The sequence below is a fragment of the Neolamprologus multifasciatus genome, chromosome 8, assembly GCF_963576455.1.
Source record: "Neolamprologus multifasciatus chromosome 8, fNeoMul1.2, whole genome shotgun sequence".
Lineage (NCBI taxonomy): Eukaryota > Metazoa > Chordata > Actinopteri > Cichliformes > Cichlidae > Neolamprologus > Neolamprologus multifasciatus.
Genome location: NC_140446.1, coordinates 12,754,136 through 12,777,048, shown reverse-complemented (window position 1 = coordinate 12,777,048; position 22,913 = coordinate 12,754,136). Strand labels below are relative to the sequence as shown.

Genomic DNA, 22,913 nt, shown 5'->3' with positions numbered 1-22,913 from the left:
TACTTATCTTTAATTTTTTTTTATGTTAACTAGGCAGCAGACACATGATTCAGTGACACATTTTTTGGAGTTAAGGTCGTGTTAGGGCTGGCACTGTACGCAGCTTATGGCTTTAAGATGACCTAATGTCATAAATGTGACTGTTGTCAGACATTTTATTAGAACCCATAAAGTGGATAGAGCATGGCGTCTCACCACCACGCTCGTCTAAGGCTAAACCTCTTGACTGCACTTATAAATGATTGACTTGGCCTCTATCAGAAGTCAGTCTGTCTCTTTCTCCCACCCTCTCTCTCTCTCTGACACACACACACACAGATAAGCAGAAACACAGGTCAAGAGAAACATCTGTCTGGGTAATAAACTTGGTGGCATCCTTTGCAATTTGATGACATCGGTTACGTTGACTTTAAAAAGTACTAGCTCATACCTGTTGGCAAAATGACCCTGGAAACTTTCTGGACATGTGCATATTTAGTCATAATAAAACATTGCAAATGCTCAAACATGCAAGAGCGGTACGAAATTTATAAATTCTTGCTGACCACACAGTAAACTGTGGCTTGCTCAGCCACCAACTGCTTGGTGTTGACTCTGCTTATCAATGTCACAGCCACCTAGCTCACGGGAAAGAGGTCACAGCAACTGTTTCAGCTGTGAAAGAAGGAACAACAGGGGCTCTACGCAGCATAATAACAACGGGTATTTCAGTTACATTGGAATATTTGCTTTATATCTGCTTCAATTCCATTGAGAAATCACTGGGGTTGGGACTAACTAAGACCAAAGAGGAGTAACAGCCCTATGCTGTAACTTCAGTGCCACGAACACTCTTAAATCACACTTCTTCCCAGTCTCGTCTCCATATTTATATATAATTATTACACCCATGATCACATGTTGGCACATGATGACAAAAAGTTTGCATTATCTCTTCCTCGAGGACAATCTATGCAGAGCGGAAGAGATCGAGCTTAATTGTGTGGTAGTGCTCGCACAGCGACGAAGGTACGCATCCGCTTTCTTTGTGTTGCCATCTCGCAGAAGTGACGGCTCAGGCACGTCTGAGGATATGTGTGTGCGCATGTGTGCGAGAGTGTGCCGGTGCTGGTGAGAGTGAGCGTGTCGCGACCCTTCCTGAGACTGTGTCTAAATCAGTGGTAATTAGCGAAGGGTTCACTGTGGGGTGTCTGCCAGTGATAGACGCTGGAGGGAGTTATTGACTCCATGTCCTCGGTTATAGCCTGTACTGGGGAAAAAAACAGTTTGCTGCCTGGTCTTTCTCCACAGCTAACACTCATTTATGACCCAAAGATGGCTTTTACTGCTAAAAAGCTGGGTTTGTTTATGCTTGTTTGTATGTCCTCAGAGTGGAAAAGGGAATGGTTATAAAAACTCCAGAGCCAAAGTCTTGTGAGCTTTTTATGCACCCCCTACACTGGGTATTAATTGCCATGAAGGGGGGTGAGTAGGAGAGAAGGGTGGTGTTGTAACAGTAAAAAAAAAAAAAAAGGAAAACTAAAAAAAAAGGCAAGGAGTAGAAGGAGGAGAGTGACGGGGCTGCTGTCATGTATGAGGTAATTCAAGACAGCGTCCAGTGGTGCCAGAGGGGCGAGAGGACAGGGCAGTGGTGGAGAAATTGGAGGAATTGTGAATCCAGTCATGGGAAAGTCCTGCCATCGCGTGCGCATGTGTACACGTGCTCACACATTCGAATTTTCAAACACAGCTGCAGCCAGGGGAGGTTAAAACAAGGGGACATTCTGAGGAGGTGAGTAAAGACCGTGAAGGTGACACTCCAGAGTGGGGTGATGGGGTAGTGAGACACCAAAAGTCTAGCAGGGAGAGAGGGAGGGTGCTGGGAGTGCATGCCCTGACAAGTGGCTCCACTTCAGCTCTGCTGTTGCAAATGTTCTCACACACTAATCTCTCCTGCAGATTTTATAAGCATGCAGAGGAAAACGGAGCCTTGGCAAGAACCAGACTTTCCGACCACCCCCTTCTTGGCCTCCTGCCTCCCTCTCCTTCTCTCTCTTTCTCTCTCTCTCTCCGCAGGCCCGTCTGCCCTGCTAACGGACACGCTGCCTGGGCTTGAGTAGGCCGTGACCTCTGACCCCCTCTCTGCTACTCCAAGCCCCTCCCTGTTCCCAACTCTGCGACCTGAAAACTCTCCTGCTATGAGGGGGCCCCCCGTGTAACTCAAGAGCCATTCCAATGTGACAAATTGCTCCATTCCAGGATAACTCTCTCCTCTCGTCTGTCTCTCCTCCCCTCCCTCCCTCCCACACATACAAACACTAGCAAGTCCCCCTTTGACGGACCCCCACCCTGTAAGAGCCATCCTAGCCGTTGTGCTCCTGCTCTGGGTTATGCAGCATACGGCTTCTCCTTCTCCTCTCTCCCTTTCAGTCTTCCCACCCAATATCCCTCTTGTTCTCTCCCCACTACCCTGCACCCCTCCTCAGCTGGCCAGCCCCACAATGGGATCTGAATGACTCAATTGTCTCTGATGAAGTGAAAGACAAGGGAGTCCTCTAAATCCTAACAGAGGGATGAACTCACTCTCGCTTGTCCCGATATTCCGGTCGTCTGCTGCTTTCCTAAGAACAAGGAGGCAATTGGTGATTGGCAATGGGGAGTGTGTGTGTGTGTGGGGGGGGGGGGGGGGGGGGCTGGGGGTGTTGGCAAGGGCTACAACTTACAATTAATTTCATTACTGTTTATTACGTAAGCTTTTTTTTTTTTTTTAAATGCAATCAATTTATAGGTTTAGTCTATAAAAGATTCCAGAGCACAGGAACGTTTAATTGCCAGAACTTGTCAGAGTCCAAGAACCTTGAAATTGGCTGATGTCTGACTCTCCGAAACTCCAATACCAAACACAGCATTAGATTTAGACCTGCCACAGAGTCAAAGTGGGGTTCAAGCCCACATCAGCTGACAGCTCAGATGATACCCTTCAAATCCAATATGTAAATCACACATAGAACATTTTTAAGCTCTATTACGCTGCATATCTGCAAGTCTCTTTGCAACCCACCTAATCCGCAACTCCTTTTTTATACCCTTTCTGTCTCAAAGTTAACTCTGTTGTCTCGAGGACTTCTATAATCTGTGTTGTTGCAGCTGTCTCTCTCTTTCCTACCGCATATGTGTAAGTGTAGGTAAAAACAGTCATGCTGCCAAATATAAGTTGCACTAAACAGAAATAACAATTTCTTTTTGAATACACATGACCTGACCTGACCTGGAATATCCTTACCTCCAAGGAAGCCCCCCCCCCCTTTGTTTACAATGATTAATTCTATAACCTTTTACTTGTTTTAGCTATATTTTGTTACTATACTATATCTGAGTAGGTGTTTCCTACTTGCACGTTGAACCACTCACCCAAGTCTATGACTGACTGCAACTACACCCAGGTTTGACATGTTATGAGCTACAGAGTGTTAACCCAGATCTGACTGTCATCGAAGGGAAAACAAGCTAGGGCCCTGGTACCGTGTCACAGCTCATGGTAGTGGGGAAGGAAGCAGCCTAGAGACAAATGAATGGGCATCCTGAGCTCACACCAGCTTCCACCACTGTCATTACCAATTCAACAAGCTGGCACAGAAGCAATTTGGCCTCAAACAGCACTTCCCAGTACCCACAGCAGACACCCAAATCCTCCTGAAAATAAAACATTTCTTTTTTACTACAGCCCATCAAAATTTGACAAACGCCAATATAAGATATCGACAAAGAAGAAGAGGAAGTCTTACTCATAATTTTTTTAGTGTGAACGAGCAGGATTGTTCTGTCTGTTTCTCGTCAACAACCAGCTTCTTCTCTATAAAGCCCCCCCCCCCATCTGATGTTTTTATCACATGCCACTGCACGGCTTGTTCGTTTTGTTTTGGATTAAGAGCAGAGGGCTCCAGACCAATCAAACAAACAGAGGTCCTTATGTGCCAATGTGGCTCCCAAACGCTGGTCTACTTTCCAGATGGGGAACAGGAGACAAATGGGGGATCCTTCGAGCATTTCAGCCATGTGAGTAATGTAAAAGATAGAAAGGCAGCAGCCTGGGTTTTAGTGTCAGCATATGGATGCTGGGTGTTGCTCTAGAGTCCAGCAGTTATTCAGACCATCTGTGGCCACCTCATTTCACAAATATGACAGCTTTACACAGACATCAGGGGGAACATATACAGATAACAGATATACATGACCCCCCACCTCCAATCTCAACATACTGTACATGCTTATTCACTGATTCACACCTGAAAAACAAAGCTCACCCATATTTGAACATGCCACGCTCGACTGGGCCAGCAGCTCCTCGGGGAGGGCGCTCAGAGATGGATTGACAGCTTGCAGATTACACCAATCAGACCCCTTACTATAAAGAGCTTTATTTAAGTCTGAAATGATCAAGGCTAGTAAGAGGAGCCCATTCAAAGCTGCACGGAGTAAACTGCACCGAGCTTAAAAGATTAGTCCATCCAGTTTCACTACAATTTTATCCCTTTAAAAACGAGAGCTGAGCATATTGTCTTGATCTGTTGCGGATAATGCTGGCAGTCTTTGTCCTCACTCACAGGTGCAGGAGAAGAAGCAAACGCACGCTTATTCACATGTAATTTATTAAGGGGGAGAAAGTGATTCTCTGTAACAGAGAGGAAAAGCTTAAAGGAGAGTCTTTGAAATATTTTTGGTTACAAAACAAACAAAAAAAACCCACCAGCCCACTTTGTTACATGATCCATTGTTGTGTCTGCTTCTGCATACAGCACGTGTTTATTGTAAAGAGACCTGCGCAAGAGTTCCTTGACAAAACTGAGAGAAAGTTAGCCAACACAAGAGGGTCCATCATGGCTGCTTTGGTTCTACTAATGCACATTTTATGAGTAAATATTAAAGAGAAAAAAAAAAGCACCCCACCTGATCTGATAGCCAGAGGCATTTTGCAACCAGGAAAATAAAAGTGAAATGTGGGAAGGCCTGGGGTTTGTGTGCCCTGGGGCGGGAAGGGGTCCGCTGGGCCCATATTTACTCCAAAGCCAGAACCGCTTGGGGGTTCCACTGGCCCTGACAGCACAGGGGCTGCCGACCTGATCCAAAACCTCCCTTCTCCTCTCCTTACCTCCTACCCCTACCCCCTTTGCCAACAATCTCCACCTAAACCTCAAACTCCCCTCCTCTTTCTCTCTCTCACTCGCTTTCTTTCTTGCAGAAAAACTCGCCCTGACACTTTCATATAAGCCTTTTTTCCCACAAGGGTAGAATGTGCACATGACCTCTCCTGCCTCTCTACCCAGCTCAGACTTTGCTCACCGTTTACAATGAAGCAGTAGAAATGAGAAACTACTATTGTTCTAAATTAGTTCAGAAAGCACTGTAATCTATGATGGAAAAAGGGGGAGCATTTCTCAACTTTTAACACTCTTATTTTTGTCCACGAACACTTCTTCTTCGTCTTTTTTTTTCTTTTTATCAGGTCCGTCCTGGAAGTTTGTTTCACTCTTTTTAAACACTGGGTCACGCGATAAGTATGGCTATGCTCCATCACTGTTTGCTTAGCAGGTGTGGACAAATGTGCTGTTCAAACACCAGCTGACTGACCAGAGTTTTAAAGGATTGCACAAGCCACAGAAGACATATTTTTCCAAGTGGAAAAAACAAGAAGAAGACATAAGAAAAAGACTAGAAAATATAGTTACATTCACTTCATTCAATTAATTAGATGGGGAAAGTGTGCCACGAACACTACCTGGATGAAACTATAAAGTTCTCAAAGGAAGTGTGAGGATGATATGACAGCATTCTAAAATACGCCAACTTCTCAGCTCTTCTCAGAAAGTAAACACCGTTCCATTTCTGACTTTTGCACCGCCTCCCCCCGGTTAACACTGTCCTGTGTCATTAAGAGTATCTCTTGGCTGCTCTATAAATAGTGGCATGAAGGGTGAAGGCCAGCAGGAGATGGCTAGTCTTCCATCGGGCCAGTTAATGAACAGGTACTCTGGCACCTTTAGCATCCAGCTCTGCGACAGAATGCCTTTTCTTTTAGGTGTTCCTCCTGCTGCTCATCTTTCTCAGTGACTCTTCCACTTCTTTTCGTTTCCTTTGCTTGGACACAAATAGGCTCTAGGGTGCTTTCATTGACTTCCAGACTCACTGGGGTAACAAACTGTTATGAGCCTGGAAGCTCTGATTATTTCAGTGGTAGTAAATAAATCTTAATTGATTTATTTTACTTTCTCCGATTAGGGTTGTTAAATTAATCAATTAACAGAGTGGGATATTCAGGCAGGCTAGAAAGAACTGATATCTTCTAGAGATGGACCGATCCGATATTACGTATCGGTATCGGTCCGATACTGACCCAAATTACTGGATCGGATATCGGTGAGAAATAAAAAATGGTATCCGATCCATTAAATATCAAAAAAGCACCTCACAAAACTTGCTACACAGCGTAACTCTTCTCATAACCGTAGCACGTTGCAGCAGTGTGCTCACGTGATAGAGCGGCTGTGTGTATTTGTAGCCTAGCTAGCAAACCAGCATTTCATCTCAGAGGAAGTTTTCCCAGAGAGAAGTAAAGCAAGTGTGTAAGTTCATCTCTGAATGTTTGTAAAGCTTATGGAGCGACTGCCTCTCTCTCTCTCTCTCTCTCTCTCTCCTGCTGCTACTTCAATCGTGAAACTGCTTAATGATCAGCTGATCGGCTTTTCTGTCCGAGTCCGTCTCTCTTCTTAGTTTTTGCCCCACTTCTCACCAGAAAGAGGAAACCAGCGGCTGAACAACAGCAGCACGTTTAAGCTTGATAAGCTGTTGTTAGAATTTATTTATTAATACTTTCTACACCAGGATCTTTTTCTACATAGCTGACTGCTGATAACTGTGCAGGGGCGGATCTAGCAAAGTTTAGCCAGGGGGGCCGATAGGGCATGAACAGGGAAAAGGGGCACAAAGACATACTTTTCTTTCTTATTCTCATTTAAAATGTCTAGCTTTTAATAAATAATTATCTGACTCTTACACCCAAAGTTTTAATCTGATGTAAAATATATAGAAGTCCATTACTGTATATAGTAACTGTTAAGTCTAATATACCCTAGTAAGCTATAGTACTTTTTCCTTTGGGAAGATACCATCTGTGCAGTCTGCAATTCTGTTGAAGAAAGATGTTGAATCTATTTAATTATTCTTGAAAAATAATTTATTTCTGTGCATTTTCCCCCTGCATCAAATTAAATTTGATTACATCGATTAAGCATCATGAGGTGGAGGGTGGTTCCCTATTTTTTTTTTTTGCTGGGAGTTTGCAACCCTATTAGTTAGGTTGCTTAATATTTCTGCTAAGTACTCTTTAAAATACCAGAATAGGGAGGATGGAGCAGGTTTAAGGTTATTAGTTTGATCAGTATTGCTGAACTATAAAATATTTTGGGCGAAGTGTATTTTTTACATACAGGTATAACAGAATAGCTTTAGTGTTGTTATTTATTTAAACTTGAGTATGAACTTATACAAAATGCAGCAAGATATTAAAAAAAAACGTTTTATTGATTAAAAAACACACTATATCGGATTCATATCGGTATCGGCAGATATCCAAATTTATGATATCGGTATCGGTATCGGACATAAAAAAGTGGTATCGTGCCATCTCTAATATCTTCTAGAGTTCACACTGTAGAAGCTGAAAGAATACCTTAATGCTCAGCTTAGGCAGTATACGTCAAGCATGGTTTTTTTGTACCTCAACAGCAAACGACGGGCGCCCTATCAGATCAACACGATGAACAAGTCCCTCCACATTAGCCAACAGTGTAATGACATATCAGATGTACAAAGTCAAAGGTAACTGGAATTACAGGTTTGTGTTCTCCTGAAAGCTGAAGATCAAATAATCTTGGATGTCTGATGAATCAACTAGCAAAGCAGCAAAAAAAATGAAACTAACAAACACGTAAGTGGGGAAAACTGGATTTCCTTGAATTGCTTCTTGAGACTGGATCCAAGCTCCGAAGACTCCAAAGTTATGATGCTCAACTTTACAGCAAAAACATACAGGTTCCAAAGTGTAGTGGTTAACACATTTGGTTGGCAAGCAAACTGGGTTGTTTCCCTTTCTGGGGCCCCAGACTGTTAGGTTGTTAGGTCATCTAGGTATTAGAAGTGGGAATCGCCAGACAGCCCATGACACAATATTATCATAGTGCTTCACTCCTGATTCGATATTATTGGGATTTTTAACATTGAGCTGAGTTTTGTAATACGTATATAGCTGTTTATCGCCTTATATCAATTTTAAATAATTTCTTCAAAGCTAAACTTCGTGTTAAAAAAATAACAACAACTAAACAATCCAACTTTGAAATTTATCAAGCATACCAACACTGTCACTCAACCCTGAAAGAATGTTGCCATAAGATGGAGTCAGTCTGCTATCAGTCTACAACTGAATTGTTGAAATCTGTGAAAATCACAAATTTGTAGCTGTTTGAAAGGACAGAAATTCATATTTTAGTATTGCACTTTCATTCTAAAAGAATATAACAAGAATACAACCAGCTGGAAGCCAGCTGAGTCGAGTCCCCTTGAGTTGTGCTTGCTGACAAAACCTCAATCAGACAGATGGCAACAGTCTTTCTGTCCTTAGTATTCCCATAGTGTTTTAATTTATTTTAAGAAATATCGATATTTGGTGTTTCTGTATCGATACAATATCGCCACATAAATTTATTCCCCACACTTACAAGATATATTCACTTCAGGCTCCAGAAGACCAAGAGGCCGAGATTCATACAAACTGGACTTCCCAAGCCAACAAGTGACAAGACAAAGGCTAAATGTGTCTTTTACGACAGGTGAAATGTCTTTAACTTCAAAACAGTCCAGTTACCAAAACACAGCTCTGTGAATAAACCTAAGACAACATAACCTCGCTGAAACCCATGTAAACACCCAGTGTAAATATTAACTTAGTCTAGATAGTTCCAGTAACCAGGATTTCTTTGTAACTTATTTAGCATCATTTTCTAATAGTAATCCGTCGAAGACCCTTGAAGATCAGTGGCAGAAGGGGCCAATGGTCCGACAAAACAAAGAGGGCCTTGCCAGTTAAAGTCTCATACACGCTGACCTACTCAGAAGCTGCTTGGAGGTGAACGGGCATGTCTGCAGGCCTGGGTGTGTCTGAGCCCCTTACGCAAGGCCAGGGCAGGAGCTAGGAGAAGAAGAGGTTGGGCAACTCATATGTTACCTTTGCAGGAAGCAGGCTTAAGGTTGCAGAGGGGAGAGTTAAAAAGGTGAACAGCAGCTGAGCTCTGCTACGGGAGAAAAGTAAGCTGATTGCAGCGCCCACGTTCTGCTGGAGAATGCTGTATTTGGTATTGTGCTGGAGGAGAGCTGAACGCTGCCCTTGATGTTGGGTGTCTGGTTTTGTTCTTCGAGAGTTCACTATGAATTAGTTAAACGGCAGACTGGATATAGGGAAGCTATGAAACATGCCTCAGAGGGAGAGAGTGTGTACACTCTCAGGCTTCACAAAGACTTCCGATATTCTGAAAACACTACACGCTATCACACAATTCCACCTACGCGCGTTCATCAATCACAAAGCATTATGTTGAAGGCATCACACGCACATACCAACAGGCAATTAATCCTCACAAAAGAATCATCTGAAACTAACAAACATTTAGTCTGTTTCATGTCTCTTTCACACTTGCGCACCTTGAAGCGGTTCAGCCTCCATATTCATGAGACATACTCCCTCAGCAGAGCTAAAGCCCAGGATTTTAAGGTTTCAACTCAAATCTCAAATATGGTTTCAGGTTATAGATTCGTAACCCAAACAAGCGGGGAAAATCATTAGCGTTCATCTAATCTATTTTAGGTTCAATTAGCTTTAATCAAACTTATTATTGCTGTTGAAACATGGTATTTACTATGATATTGTGCACGGAAGACAGGGAAGAAAAAAAATGCACACGAGCAATTACATGCACGCACACACAGTGGGGTACTGCCGCTTTGCCACGGTGGCTTAATGAATAAATAAGTAATAAGGACTTGGTTATTGGAGCTCATTAAAATGGGGGATGCTTCCGAGACAATAAGACTTGAAGAGGGTCAGGGGAGGCGGTTGTGTGACTAGGGCTAGTGTCACACACACCCCTCGCCACCTCCGTACACCCCATCCCTCAATGACCTGACCACATGGCCCCAAACGCTCACCTCCAAATCAACTCTGTCAGCCAACCTTAACCTCAGCATTCCCACCTTCGCTGACACGCAACAGCGCAGACATCTTCTAGGATGTGCACACACACACCAAAACATACACACCTCTCTCATGGTTAATTACCACTTAGCTCAATCACGTGGTGATCTGTCCATAAGAGCCCCCTCCACCTTCCTCCCCCGCAACACAAACAGCAGCACACATGCCAATTATTGATGAATCTTTAATATGGCGCTTTGCAAAGTCTCCATCTCATTTCCTACCACTGAGCCGATGATTACGCTTTGAGTAGAGGCTTTAGCAACCAAAAAATGCATAAAACAGAGTAAGAATAAATTAGCTTAATGCAATATCATTGCAGGCCTGAGATAAAGTGGTCTGAGCCATTTGGAGAAGAAAGCTAACTTTAAATTTTTTGGGGGTGGGCTCATCCTGTCTTGCATCTCTGACTGTATATAAACCCCTGGACACACACTCTCTCACACACACAAACACAAAAATCCCACACCATGATAACATGTCAATAATGAGCTGAGGCCATCTATTGATCAGCTTAATTTTGCATCTATTCGCTAGGGAACGGCTTGCTCCGGGGGCGAGGGAAGCCAGGCGCTAACACGCACCGACAGGCTGGATGGAGATCATTACAACTGATGTTCACACACACGCTGTGATTGACATGGAGATAAGGCAGGAGAGAGCCCAGGCTCGCACGCCTCCCCGCACACTAAGCTAATGATACACCAAATGTGTGCTTGGTGTGTGTGTGTATGTGCAGGAGCATGATAGAGAAAGCATCTATCTAGAAAGAGAGTTGGAGCACAGGGGGGAAAAAAGAGAAAAAGAGGAGAGGGAAAGCAGGCCACACGCCTTTGCTAATTGGCACAGTCAGACAACGAAGCTCATAAAGGACGAAAAAGCATTTAGTGAAGCATCTCAGCTTTCTAGATCGCCTTTATCAAGTCTGTGTCATTTAAATACAGTTGCAAACAGCACAACAAAAGCCCGCTTTTGACCTGGAAGGCCACGGCCTCGTCTGATTCTTCCTTAATTTACAGAGTTTGCATAAGAAACTCGGTTAAGACGTTCATTATGAAAATCGTTTGTTTTTTCCGTGAACGGCTGATTGCAAGCTTCACATGTCAATGCTGCAAAGGAGAAGATGAAAAAAACAAAACAACCAAAAGAAAGAAGCAGAAAACAGGCCTTTCTCCTCCTCTGAGCTTATTCTGGCACTCTCTTTTTCTCCAAATCAGAAAGAAAAAGTGAGGTAGAGCATAAGGGTCAGGTTATAACCTCTCAGAACAAGTTTTCAAGGCGTGCTGTTGGAAATCAAATGTGTTTAAAGTCATCCCTGGCAGACGCATGCAAAGGCAGGGCAAAAAGACGAAAAAAATAAGCAAAATGCCCGGCTGTTCTCCCATGTCCTGAGAGCAAGCCAGTGGTGGATGCAGAAACTGCACAAAATGGGCAACTTTGACAACCACTGTCCAATGTTTATAAGTTGCAGGGGAGTGGTTTTCAAAGCTATCCAAAGGCAGTTCGCACTGACCCTAAATCAAGCTTGAGGATGCATCCATTCATCCACTCATCCAAAGAGGGTGTGCAGAAAACAATACGGTATGTTGCCCTCATCCTGCTACTTAACCTAGCAGCAAAGAGCCCAGCTCGGCATTGACGCAACAAGGTGCAATACAGGGATGCTGCTGCTGCATGTTACCCACACAGACAGTGGGAGAAACTGAGAGGAAAAAGAAGGGCCTGGCGCTGGAAAAGCGCCTTTTACCTCGGCGTCAAAAAGGATCTGAATGTTTGTGTACACCCTCTCTACAGCTGAGTTTTTTTTGTTTTCTTTATAGGGTTGAGATCTTGTTTTATGTCAGATTCTCATTCTATGGAGGTGAGGTCAGAGGCACTAAAATAAAAAAAATAAATAAAAATAAATAAATAAAAAAAACCCTTGGCTACAAACTGTGTGTTTTTGTCAGCTGAGGGATACAGCGAAGGGATCGAGGGAGCGGTGGGAGGAGGGAGGTGAAGCGGGAGGGGAGGAGGAGGAGGAGAGAGGGGAAAAAAAAGCCCTCAGCCAAGCCATCAAGTTGAACATTGAACTTCACAGTAGTAGCTGCCTTTCTATGCCTCTCCTTTTGATGTTACCTCCAAAGCAAAGGATCAAAGGCTTGGAGTGTGGCGTGGGGAAGTCCCAAGCTCTTAGCCTGCCAGCCTGTTATATATGCAAAAGTCTACGCCAAAAGAGAGAGAGAGAGTGGGGCAGAGAGAGCAAGAGAGGGTGCTCGGGAAAGAGGAAGCTTGCATGGAATTTGGTTAAATAGCGCGTTTTGTGTCTAATGAATGACAAGGGGGTGACGCAATCAGACAGCGAGCTACAAAATGACGTAGAGCGGGATGGAGCTCGCGCGTGCACAAGTTTTTCAGAAGCTTCATGCTCGCAGGGCTGGGCATAAAGGCTTGGAGTGGGACGACGTGGAGCGAGTGGTGCTGGCAGTGTCCTGCCCCCCCCATCCACGGGTTCCTCCTCCACCCTCAACCAGCAACACGGTACAAAAATTACCCTCAACACACACATGCGTGTACGCACACAAAAACAGACAGACACTTCCACCCTGCACCAACCACCAGCTCCTCTCCAACATCAAGGGGGTGAGAGACTGTGTCGTCTTGACATAAATATACAGTGTGCTGTTAAAGCGAAGACTACAGTAAACACAGCGTGCATGAAATCCTGGTTTTGTCTCACTGGAGCAGAGACACTCACACAACACACTACCAAACACACACACATGCGCACGCGCGATTGTGGGCTCAGCTGGGCCAAAGAGTCGAGCAGAGGTGTGCTAAAATTGACAAATCTCTATGAGACAAACACAATACACACACACTCACTCACACACACACACACACACACACACACACACACATTCACACACACCCTTTCCCCAAGGCTGTAGGATTAAGAGGTCCAGCTGGCTGACAGCAAGCCCTTCCTTCCCACGTATCCCGTCGATCTCACCCAACTCCCCCCACCCACCCACCTCCACCCCCACCCAGTTCCCTTATCTAGAGCCCCTCCCACACCTCCATACCCAGGTCTGACAGCCAACCAGGCCACAGAGCATGCCAAGCAGATACACCTGAATTTGACACTGATCACATCAGTCATACTTCAGAGCAAAAAAGTATTTAAAGACATGGAAAATCCTCAAGATAAATGTGAATGTTGGCCAGGAGAAGGCCTACATATCACTGGCACCATCAAAGGGGGTCTGCCAATCCATCTAGTCTTCCTGTCAGTGATACTGGCTGCATCCTTCAAGATACAGATTCCTAGAGAGCCATGGCATCGATGGAGGCGGAGCAGGGCAAAATTCGCCTAGCAGAAGAGGAGGAGGATGATATATAATACATAACGAGCCCTGTTAATGAGGAAATAAGGGAAAGTGAAGGAGAGAGATTGGGTGGAAAAATAGCAGAAGCTGCCATGTCCATTTACGTAAGTGTGGAAGAAAATACGCCGCATGCTGCAGGGTGTTGTTCGACTCGCATATCGTTTTGTGAGCACAGACATATGTGAATATGCAGGAAAAATGCATTCAGTGCTCCATAATTAGAGCTAGGATTGAGTTAATTCATTCAGTTTAGCAAGTGTTTCAACGCTAGCATGAGACAGGAGAGATCCAAAAGGGAAGTGAAGGATGATACGTCATTGTTTGAGTTAAAAACATCTCAAGCGTTTCTGATCTTCAGTTCCTGGATACTAATGAGCCAAAAGCATTGATGATTAGCTGGAACCAGGAAGCAATGTCAGATATAATAAAAGTGCCAAATGCAAACAGCAGCCATAACATGCAAATGGGATTAATAGTTCGACTGAGCTTTAATTTCCAAATCACCTGTCATTCACTTTTATATCTATGGCCAATTTAACCCCAGATGGGTAAGAGAATATGAGAACCAAACACTGATTTCTTCAGCATCCTTGTTACTTATGGCCAAAGGTGACTGATGGGTCTTATACAGAAAAAAACTGTGTTTGGGTTAAGACCAAGCTATATGGCTATATTTCATTCGCAATCGCAACCTGAGGCTTTAAAAGCGAGCATTTGCCCCAATGGAAAACTAATGAGAACAGAGAGAAAATCTATCCAGCAATTCACCATGATACCATCGACAAGTGCAAAACGCTACCGCAGATTGGGTTGGGTGGGGTATAGGAGGAGATAAAAAATAAAAACAGACAGGCAGTGGTGTAAGGAAAGAATAAGAATTAGGGAGTGAGAAAGAAGGGAGCAAGAAACAGAGGGGAGGGAAAAAATTCACAATGATGACACGTAAGTGCAAAGAGCGATTAAGGATTTACTTTCAAAAGGACTCCCATTGATCTTTTTTGATAGACCTGCAATAAATCAAACCGGATTGACTCGCATGAGAACCAAGCCTAATCCTTTAGTCAGATCCAGGAGAACTCCAACCAAACCAGCTGTTAATTTAGGCTTTACAAGATAAAGCGGGAGAAATCCAACCTGATGTACCCTAGGGCAGAGGCTTACATCATCTCTGTAAAGCAATCAACTTATTGCCAGTTTGGAGAGGTAATCAGAGCACATACTGAGAGAGGGGAGGGGAGGGGTAGTGGAAAAAGAGAAAAGGGAGATGGCTGAAGAGGTTAGGGAGAAAACAGAAGAAGAAGAATGTAAGAAACAGAAAATAAGAATCGAGTTCAGTTTAAAAATGCTGCTCTTTTTTTTAGAAAAAAAAAATTAAAAACTGATTTTTTTTTCCTCCCCCTGCATGCCAGGCAGATATACAGGTCTTTAGACTGAAACTTATCTTTGAAACCAAAAACATGTTTACACACAGTACAACTCCAATTATCTCCAGAGGGTGAAGATGAAACAGAGAGAGCCTCGCTTAGCTGCAAACAGGAGCTCTCTGGGTTGACAGCAGGGACTGGAGGACGGATACAGTTCCCCCCCATCCTCCACACCACCCTGTAATTTCCCTGGAGGCCGGCCCAGACCTTGTCCCCATCCCCAGTGGCAAGTGCCACCTCAGCTGGGTCCCACCAGCCATGCTGTGGCTGCACCATAGCACAACCATAGTAATTAAAACGGTTATTTTTGTTTGGGGGAACAAGAGACTTTTTTTTTTCCAGATCTGAGCGGAAGTATTGCAAGACACCATCCAGCCCACACTGACTAAACCATGCCGATGTCTCTTTCAGTTGCGCATTTGGTGTTTATGTATATGTCTATGAGTATACTGAATGTCATCAGGGATCTACAGGAGTTTTAGTTCCTCTTCTTAACTGGGCGTGTGACACCGCGATGCAGGATGCAGAGGATAAAACCACACAAGCACCCTTTTGCAGTATGCACACTGACACAAAGACTCATTAGTTCGCCATCTCCCCTGTCTTTAATGTCCTGTTTACAACGCAAATCAACCAGATCAGCGCTGAAATCCAATCACGGGGCTTTGCAGGGCCCTTCACGTCGGCCTCACAAGAAAGCTGAGGAGAAGCAGGCCTTGTAGTCTCTGGACACTGTCCAAAGGAAACCAAACCTCAGGAGTCCAAACAAAACCACACATAAAATCAGAGTTAAAACAGCAGTCTCTATTCAGCCCATCCTGACCCCACAAGCACACACAGAAACACACACACACACACACTTTTCTGACCCCTGCTTTTCTATCCTCTCCTGGTTACACTGTATGCACACAGGGATCATGCTGACTTCAACAAGGCTCCTGTAGAATTGCAAAATTGACTGAGGCTTGGGCTTCGACACACGCAGGACGCAGCCATGTAAAGGCTGCCGCTTAAGCTCAACTCACATCAACCTGTGCTATCTTTAGCAGCTGGGCTAAACTTTTAAAACCGCACAACTCTCTCTCCCTCCCACCCTCACCAACAGCTTCCCTCTGACTTCAAATAAGACAGCCTGGCTCTTTGGCAGTGGCTCGCCCGCTGGCACCTCCCTCCATGGCCGCAAGGTCACACGTTTAATTACACAGAAAGTAGTAATCTCACCAGACAGATGGCAAGCAGGCCGCCTCTCAATTACTTTATGCCCAATTGAATGATTACTGATGTTATTTGCGAAAATGTGGCACGCAGAAAAACACTACAAAAAGTAGATTTGTAGTACAAGCGGGAAGAGGGGTCGGGGGTGAGGTTACAGGGTCGTGGCCGTGTTAGGACAGAGGCTGATGTGCCTCTTGCCAAGCAACTGCAACTGAGATAATAATAATAATACTAAAAAATATATATATAAGGCGTAAAGAATACAAACACGGCTGTGTTAGCTTTTGGGGAGGGGAAAAAGCAACAAAAAACCCAAGTTTAATGCGACAGCGATCGGTGCCACAAAAAACAGACGCTTATTTTTCTCGAAACCAAAACTGGTACAGAACATTGGCCTATGTGGAAACAGTCAGCTCCCAGCAGCCCAGTGGAGGAAACCGCATGACAAGGCCAATTTAAAACGTGAACAAAGTGTCTGTCTCTTAAAACAGAGCCAAGAAAGAAAGAGCTGGGTTTTCTTCATTTCTTTCTCCCTTTAGGACTACCATTTTGTCATTGGGGAGAATCCCATTGGGCTCCAGTTCTTTCCTAATGAAAAAAAAAACAACACCCCTGACCGGCAAGTGTAAGCTGTCTCATCTCAGCATCCAACCCGTGTTCCCCGTCGATGCCTCACTCATCATCACTTAGCTCCTCCTGCCAATAGCTTCTGCGAACAATTAGAGGTTAACTTTCCCAGCGTCTGAGACCGCAGAATCTCAATTTCTGGCCAGGAAGCTCCAATAACTGAGCTACCTAGCCAAGAATCAAGATTCCCCTCAAGTTCAGGTCTGAGTTTTACCCCTTATTCAACACTTACTGTTAGCAGTGAGGCCTCTCTCAGCCTATTTATGATTTAACACGACCGCAGAGCTAAATAACAGCAAATTAACTGTGCTGACTGGCCTCATTAATGTCACGCATAAAATGCTTTCACTGAGATCATTTCTGAATGTGCAATGGCAACCACTGATGTAAACTCGGTTGCCAAACTTTGGTTCTGGGCCAAAAAAGGTATGGCTTCTGGCCGGCATGATCATAAATTCTCCAGCCTAGTTGGGGTAACTCCCGCTTACGCCTGTGGGTGTCAGATTAAACCAAAACTATTTGTCTCATGCCAGGAGACTACATAATTTACAGCTGAGCATTTAATTCTAAATTTAACATAGCATACAAGGACAGACTGGCTCATTGGCTTAAATAACGTCACCCCAAGCCATGTAGCATTAAACGTACAAGCACTGGTAGTGAAGAAATTTGCCCTGTTGGTGACTGTAATAAGTCTGGAAGTTTCCACTAACTAGGAACAGTTGTGTTGAGAGGCACTGCTGTAAAATGATCTGCAGGAGCATATAGAAAACTTCCATGTTTTTTTTTTTTATATTATTATTCTTGAGTCAGGGTGAGGAATTCCACTGGCCTATAGATGGCAACCAGCAGTTGTTCTTCCATGAGGACGGGGGAGGCAGGCATCTGGGAAGAAGCGAGCAGGCGGATCAGGGGAAAACTATGACTACATCTGCATATTTACAGCACAGGATTTTGAGTTTTCAGGACTCAAAGTCATCCCAAAAGCAAGTGCAGAAAATGAGAAGAAAGGGTCCGTGAAACTTCCCCAGAAGGCTCAGAGGACTTACAGTGATGACTCCCAGGCACATCCACAACCCCACGATACCCCGAGACGACGGGGGGAGGCTTCCAGTTGCCGTGCTCGGGAAAGAAGCTGCACCATTGTACCACAACACTACACCAATCCTCACATTGCTATAGGAAGTCAAGAGACATTTACAGAAGGGGCTGAGGAGCGGGGGACATGATGGTAGCCAGTATGTGCAACTCAAAATTTATACCCCAAATACCCACTGCATCTTTCGGTGTTAGATTATCATCAAGAGCAATGCAACAGACATGTTTGAAGGAAGTGGAAATTTGACCTACAAATTATTTAATTACTTTAAACAGTGTTGGCTGCAGAAAGTGAACAGAGAAGCCTATGCACCATGCATACATCACCCTTTAAGCCACAGTACTGCAGGGAGGCATGCCCATTTCACCCCCCACTGATCTGGAATTCTAGCCTGATGCGATCTCCCAATGGCCCACACTTGACCGTGGGCCTTGCAGTCTTTTCCCAGCTGCTGTATGGCAGGCATGGGCCGCAGTGGTGGCACCTGTCTTTGACAAGCCCCGGCATTCACACTAACTCTGGTTTCCCGAGGCCGGCTGCCTGGCAGTCAGGTGACATATGCTAACGCACACTTTCCCTGACACCGAGTGCGCACACATACACTCTGGCAATCCAAATCTACTAACCCAAGAGGCACTTAAGTGTGATCCCAACCACTTAAAAAGCATCTGCATCATAGTGAGAGAGGTCTTAGCCTCACATGTCTCTCTGTCTGATAGCTAACCCTGCCCTGATTCAGGCTGCGGCTTGAAGCTGTAAACCAAAGCTTCCCTCAACGCCTCTCACCCGCCCGGCGAGGCTCTAACCACTGTTTTTGCATACCACTCAGCTTGTGTAACCGTTGAGTGGTTTTGCTCCACCAAGACAATGGCTGCGTAACAGACTAAGCAGAGTAAAGACGTCTAATGTCAATGCACTGGAAGAGTTGATAAACAGAAGTCGGTCTACGCGGCGCAAGAAGCATAGACGAAATAAAAATGTAAGCACTGGGAGACTAAAGTGCCTCCAGGATAAAATAATAACAGTAACACGGATGAGACTGCCAGCGGCTGAGGCAAACACTGCACAGGCCAAAAGCAAAGATTTCTCAGGTGAACCAGTTGCAGTCTAGATAAACAATGTAATTATAACTCATTTTGAAAGTAAAGAGTTGAGAGAGAGTTTCAAAGTCAGCAGGGATCAAAATGAACAGAGCCCTCTAACGCTTTAGTCTGCTCTTCCTTCATTATCTTTAACTAAAATTGAAGTGTTTGCAAAAGTGTTGCAAAGGCACTATTAATAAACTAAAAAAAAAAAAACAGAAACTAGGCGGCAACAGTGGTCACAAGGGTTTACATTTCTATATAAAAATCAGTCGTTTAACTTGTAGGACGCGAGGGTTGCTGACAGCACCTGATTGAGCTCTTGGTATGGCAAAGCATGCCGGTACTCACTCTGCTGCCCAGCAGACCAAAGCAACATTTCCCCACCTCATTTGCAAAGCAATCCCGCTTCCCTCCCACTCAGTGCATCTTTTTGTCATTTCCATGTCCAGGCTCCACTGGCTTTGTCTGGAGGAAAGCATGGAACCCGGTCTCAAGGAGACTGCTCTGCTACCAAAAAGCCCCCCCTCCCCAAAAAAGAAAGAAAATACACCCAACCCATTGAGCCAGCATACACTCACCTCTCCCCCCGCCTGACTAATGTGCCCTGACACTCGTACATCACCCGTAAATTGGCCAAATGAATTAAGCACGGCCCCTGCTTAGCTTTACGGGCTTTAAATGGATTTTCTCCTCTCCAGGTCTGTCCAGTAATTGCATTTATCCATCTTGTTGAAGCCAGGTTTACACACTCACAAAGATCATGCCAATCCCCGGATGCATTTTCCGCTCTGATGGCAAGAGTGTGAGAGATTTGTCATTGGATCATAACAGGTAATTCAAACAACAATTAGATGACAATTCCACCGTATGTCAATGGCTGGCTCCCTGCTTGGATAGGACCTTGGTTGAAGCAATGAGGTTCCCCTCTATCGCTTCATCTGTCTGAATATCTCTTCTTGTTGCCATTCTCAGTGTGATAAATGCTCCCTTATAACACTTTTTATCTATTATCCAAGCCTCCAGGTTAAAACAGCAAACACCCACAGCAGGGAAGTACTGGCTATGAGTGTTCAGTATTCACACACACACACACATTCAGAGAGAAAGAAATAAGTGTTAAGGCAGAGCTGTGAACACCGGCATCAACGGGGGTCATCTCCACACTTGTGGATGTTTGAACAGAAGTGTATCAGCCATTGGGGGGGGGCCCAACGGACAATTCAGCTATGTAAACATGCTGCAACTTCCTTCCCTCCAGTCCTCTAGGCCTGCACTGAGACAAGCCAGTGTTTAAACAGCACACACAGCATTCCTGTGCCTGGGCCCAGGCCAGCTGCTGCATCCTCACTGCAGGCCTGCCTGCCTGCCTGCCTGCCTGAGCAGAGACAGATACAGGCCTTACAACAGCAAGGTTCATCCACAACAGACAAAGGGCTTTTATAAAACATGCAAAACAGGTTGCATGTTCCAGAAATGCTCCCCATGCTGCTGAATGCTGTAGTCCTAGCTGACCACCCCAAGAGCTAAAATCATAACATCGCCGAGCCAGACCTTAACCATTTGACGCCATCTGTAATGATAAAGCAGGAAATTTATCTTTATTGGTACACGAAATATGCAAAGTGTGGCTGCCAATAAAGATAGAGGAGGCAGTAAAGTGAAGATAAAACACCTCCTGGTTCTAAAGTACACTGTGACGTGCATCACATGACACAAAGGCCAAACCTGCTTAGTAATGCCTGCCTCTAATCTCAACTTTCATTATGGCTGAACTGGTGGTTTCAGGTTCAAAGTTAATCTATAAAATGAACCTTTGGTTTGCATGCCAATGGACAGTAAACTAAAACTAGGTTCCATCTAAGAATAAAATGAATAGTTCTCGAAATAATCATACAGTAAAGATCCGCTTTAGCGGAACAATTTAACCCACAGAGTAATAGCATGCAAACGTCATACATATGACTATCCAAATAGTTAGAGACATATCTTGCCTTACGTGTTGATCCATCAATGAATTGTGGACTTTAGTTGAGTTTTACTGGGATCAAAATTGAAAAAAAAATAAACTTTTGGAATAACCTGATTTTGAGTCATCCGTGCAGAACTATGTACATTTAAGTTATGGGAATAGATTTAATATTTAACACAGAGACCAGGCGTCATTCACTGTTGGTTTTATTATAGGAAGACTGTGATAATTACTTCCCTATTGTGTCAGTGCCTCCACTGGATACCATCAAGAGTTGCCAACCAAATCCGCTCAATCAAAACTGTGATTTCAGGGGGACGAGACTACATTGTTTTCTACCTCCACAGCGTCGTCTTGCCTATCTGCTGTTCATTTGTTTCCCCGCTCTCTTGTCCGTTCATCAGTCCATCCCCTCTGGCAGGACAGAGAGGGCCACACATCTCACCTCGGGACAGTTGTCCAAACAAGCCTCTCCATTCACTCTGACCCCTCGAGGGAGAAAGACAATTGACAATTCACTTCCACCAGTCAATTTGTGCGCTTTTGGAATTGACCCTGAACACTGGTGACACACTGGCCTCTCACTGGAGCCCGGATGAATACATAATACTGAGAATGCCAGGGAAGGGATGGGAGGGGGGATTTATTTTTTAAAAGCTGAAGCCATTAAGAAAATAATGGGGAAAAAAGATGCTATGCCATATAAAAATTAAAAATCCATCTTATTATTTAAAAATCGGTCAAAGGTGTAATTAATTTTGCAAAAGCAGAAGTTTATATGTATATATATCTATATATATATATATATGCACTTCCAAATATCATCACCTGCACAATGACTGGCAATTCAGTGCCCATGTGCAGGCCATGTGTGGATGTGACAAGCTGTTCTCATGAAATGTTATCTAGTGCTGTACGCAAGCCGACAGCTGTCTCTTTAAAAGAGGCGTATTATTATTATTGTGTGTAAATAGGTTTCTAACAGCTGGTTAAGGAGCTAACATGGGAATTTACTCTTAATCTGTTTTCCACTGGAATTGCTTCATCAACTAGCTAAAAAAAAGAAAAAAAAAGATTCTAACGTTGCACCACATCGCAGGGTATGGAGGTTACATTTTATTAGCCTTGTGCATTTTAAAATAATCTTGCCAACATTTTTTTTTTTTTTTACACAAATCCCGCTATAATCCGCAGATTAGTAGATGCATTTATTTCGCTCGCACTTTTAAACCCTCCCTCACCTTTTGCGGGGAGTTATGAATCCACCACCTCCTGACGACAAAACAAGCAGACGATCACCTCATTAGCAGACCGGCTTCGCTTCCAAAACACACACACACACACATAATCACACACACACACGCTCCTTGGAGCTTATCCCGCTACAATTAAAAGTTTAATTAGTAGATTAAAAATACATTGACTGGACTTTTATCACCTTAAACTCCTCTATTATGTGTTTAGCACACACAAGTGCCTCCTTCCCATCTGAGCCATTTTGAACAGATTATCTGCATACTGAAATTCCCTTGACTACATTAAGGCTGCAGATAGAAACTGGGTAGAAAAACAACCATCTGCATAATATATTGCGCATGGCTGGATGAACACTGGACAAAGACCTTTGTATAATTAATGTTTAATATCTAGATGTGAATATTTAAATAACATTGCCATCCCCTTTTGTGAGAAAAAAGTGAGGAAAGTATTTTTAAAACAGATACTGGAATGAATGAATGAAATTCTTCTTCTGTGGTACATTCCAGGACATTGTACCACATCCATAAAAGGCTGGTGTACCACAGGTGTTCACTGCACACTGGCACGGCTAGTCATTATCTAGC

The 22,913-nt window shown here is 44.1% G+C and overlaps 1 protein-coding gene across 21 annotated transcripts in view; it reads right to left on the bottom strand.

Moving 5' to 3' along the window:
* tcf7l2 (transcription factor 7 like 2) overlaps positions 1 to 22,913 on the bottom strand; it is a 119,040-nt gene that overhangs the window by 58,140 nt on the left and 37,987 nt on the right. The window lies entirely within an intron of this gene.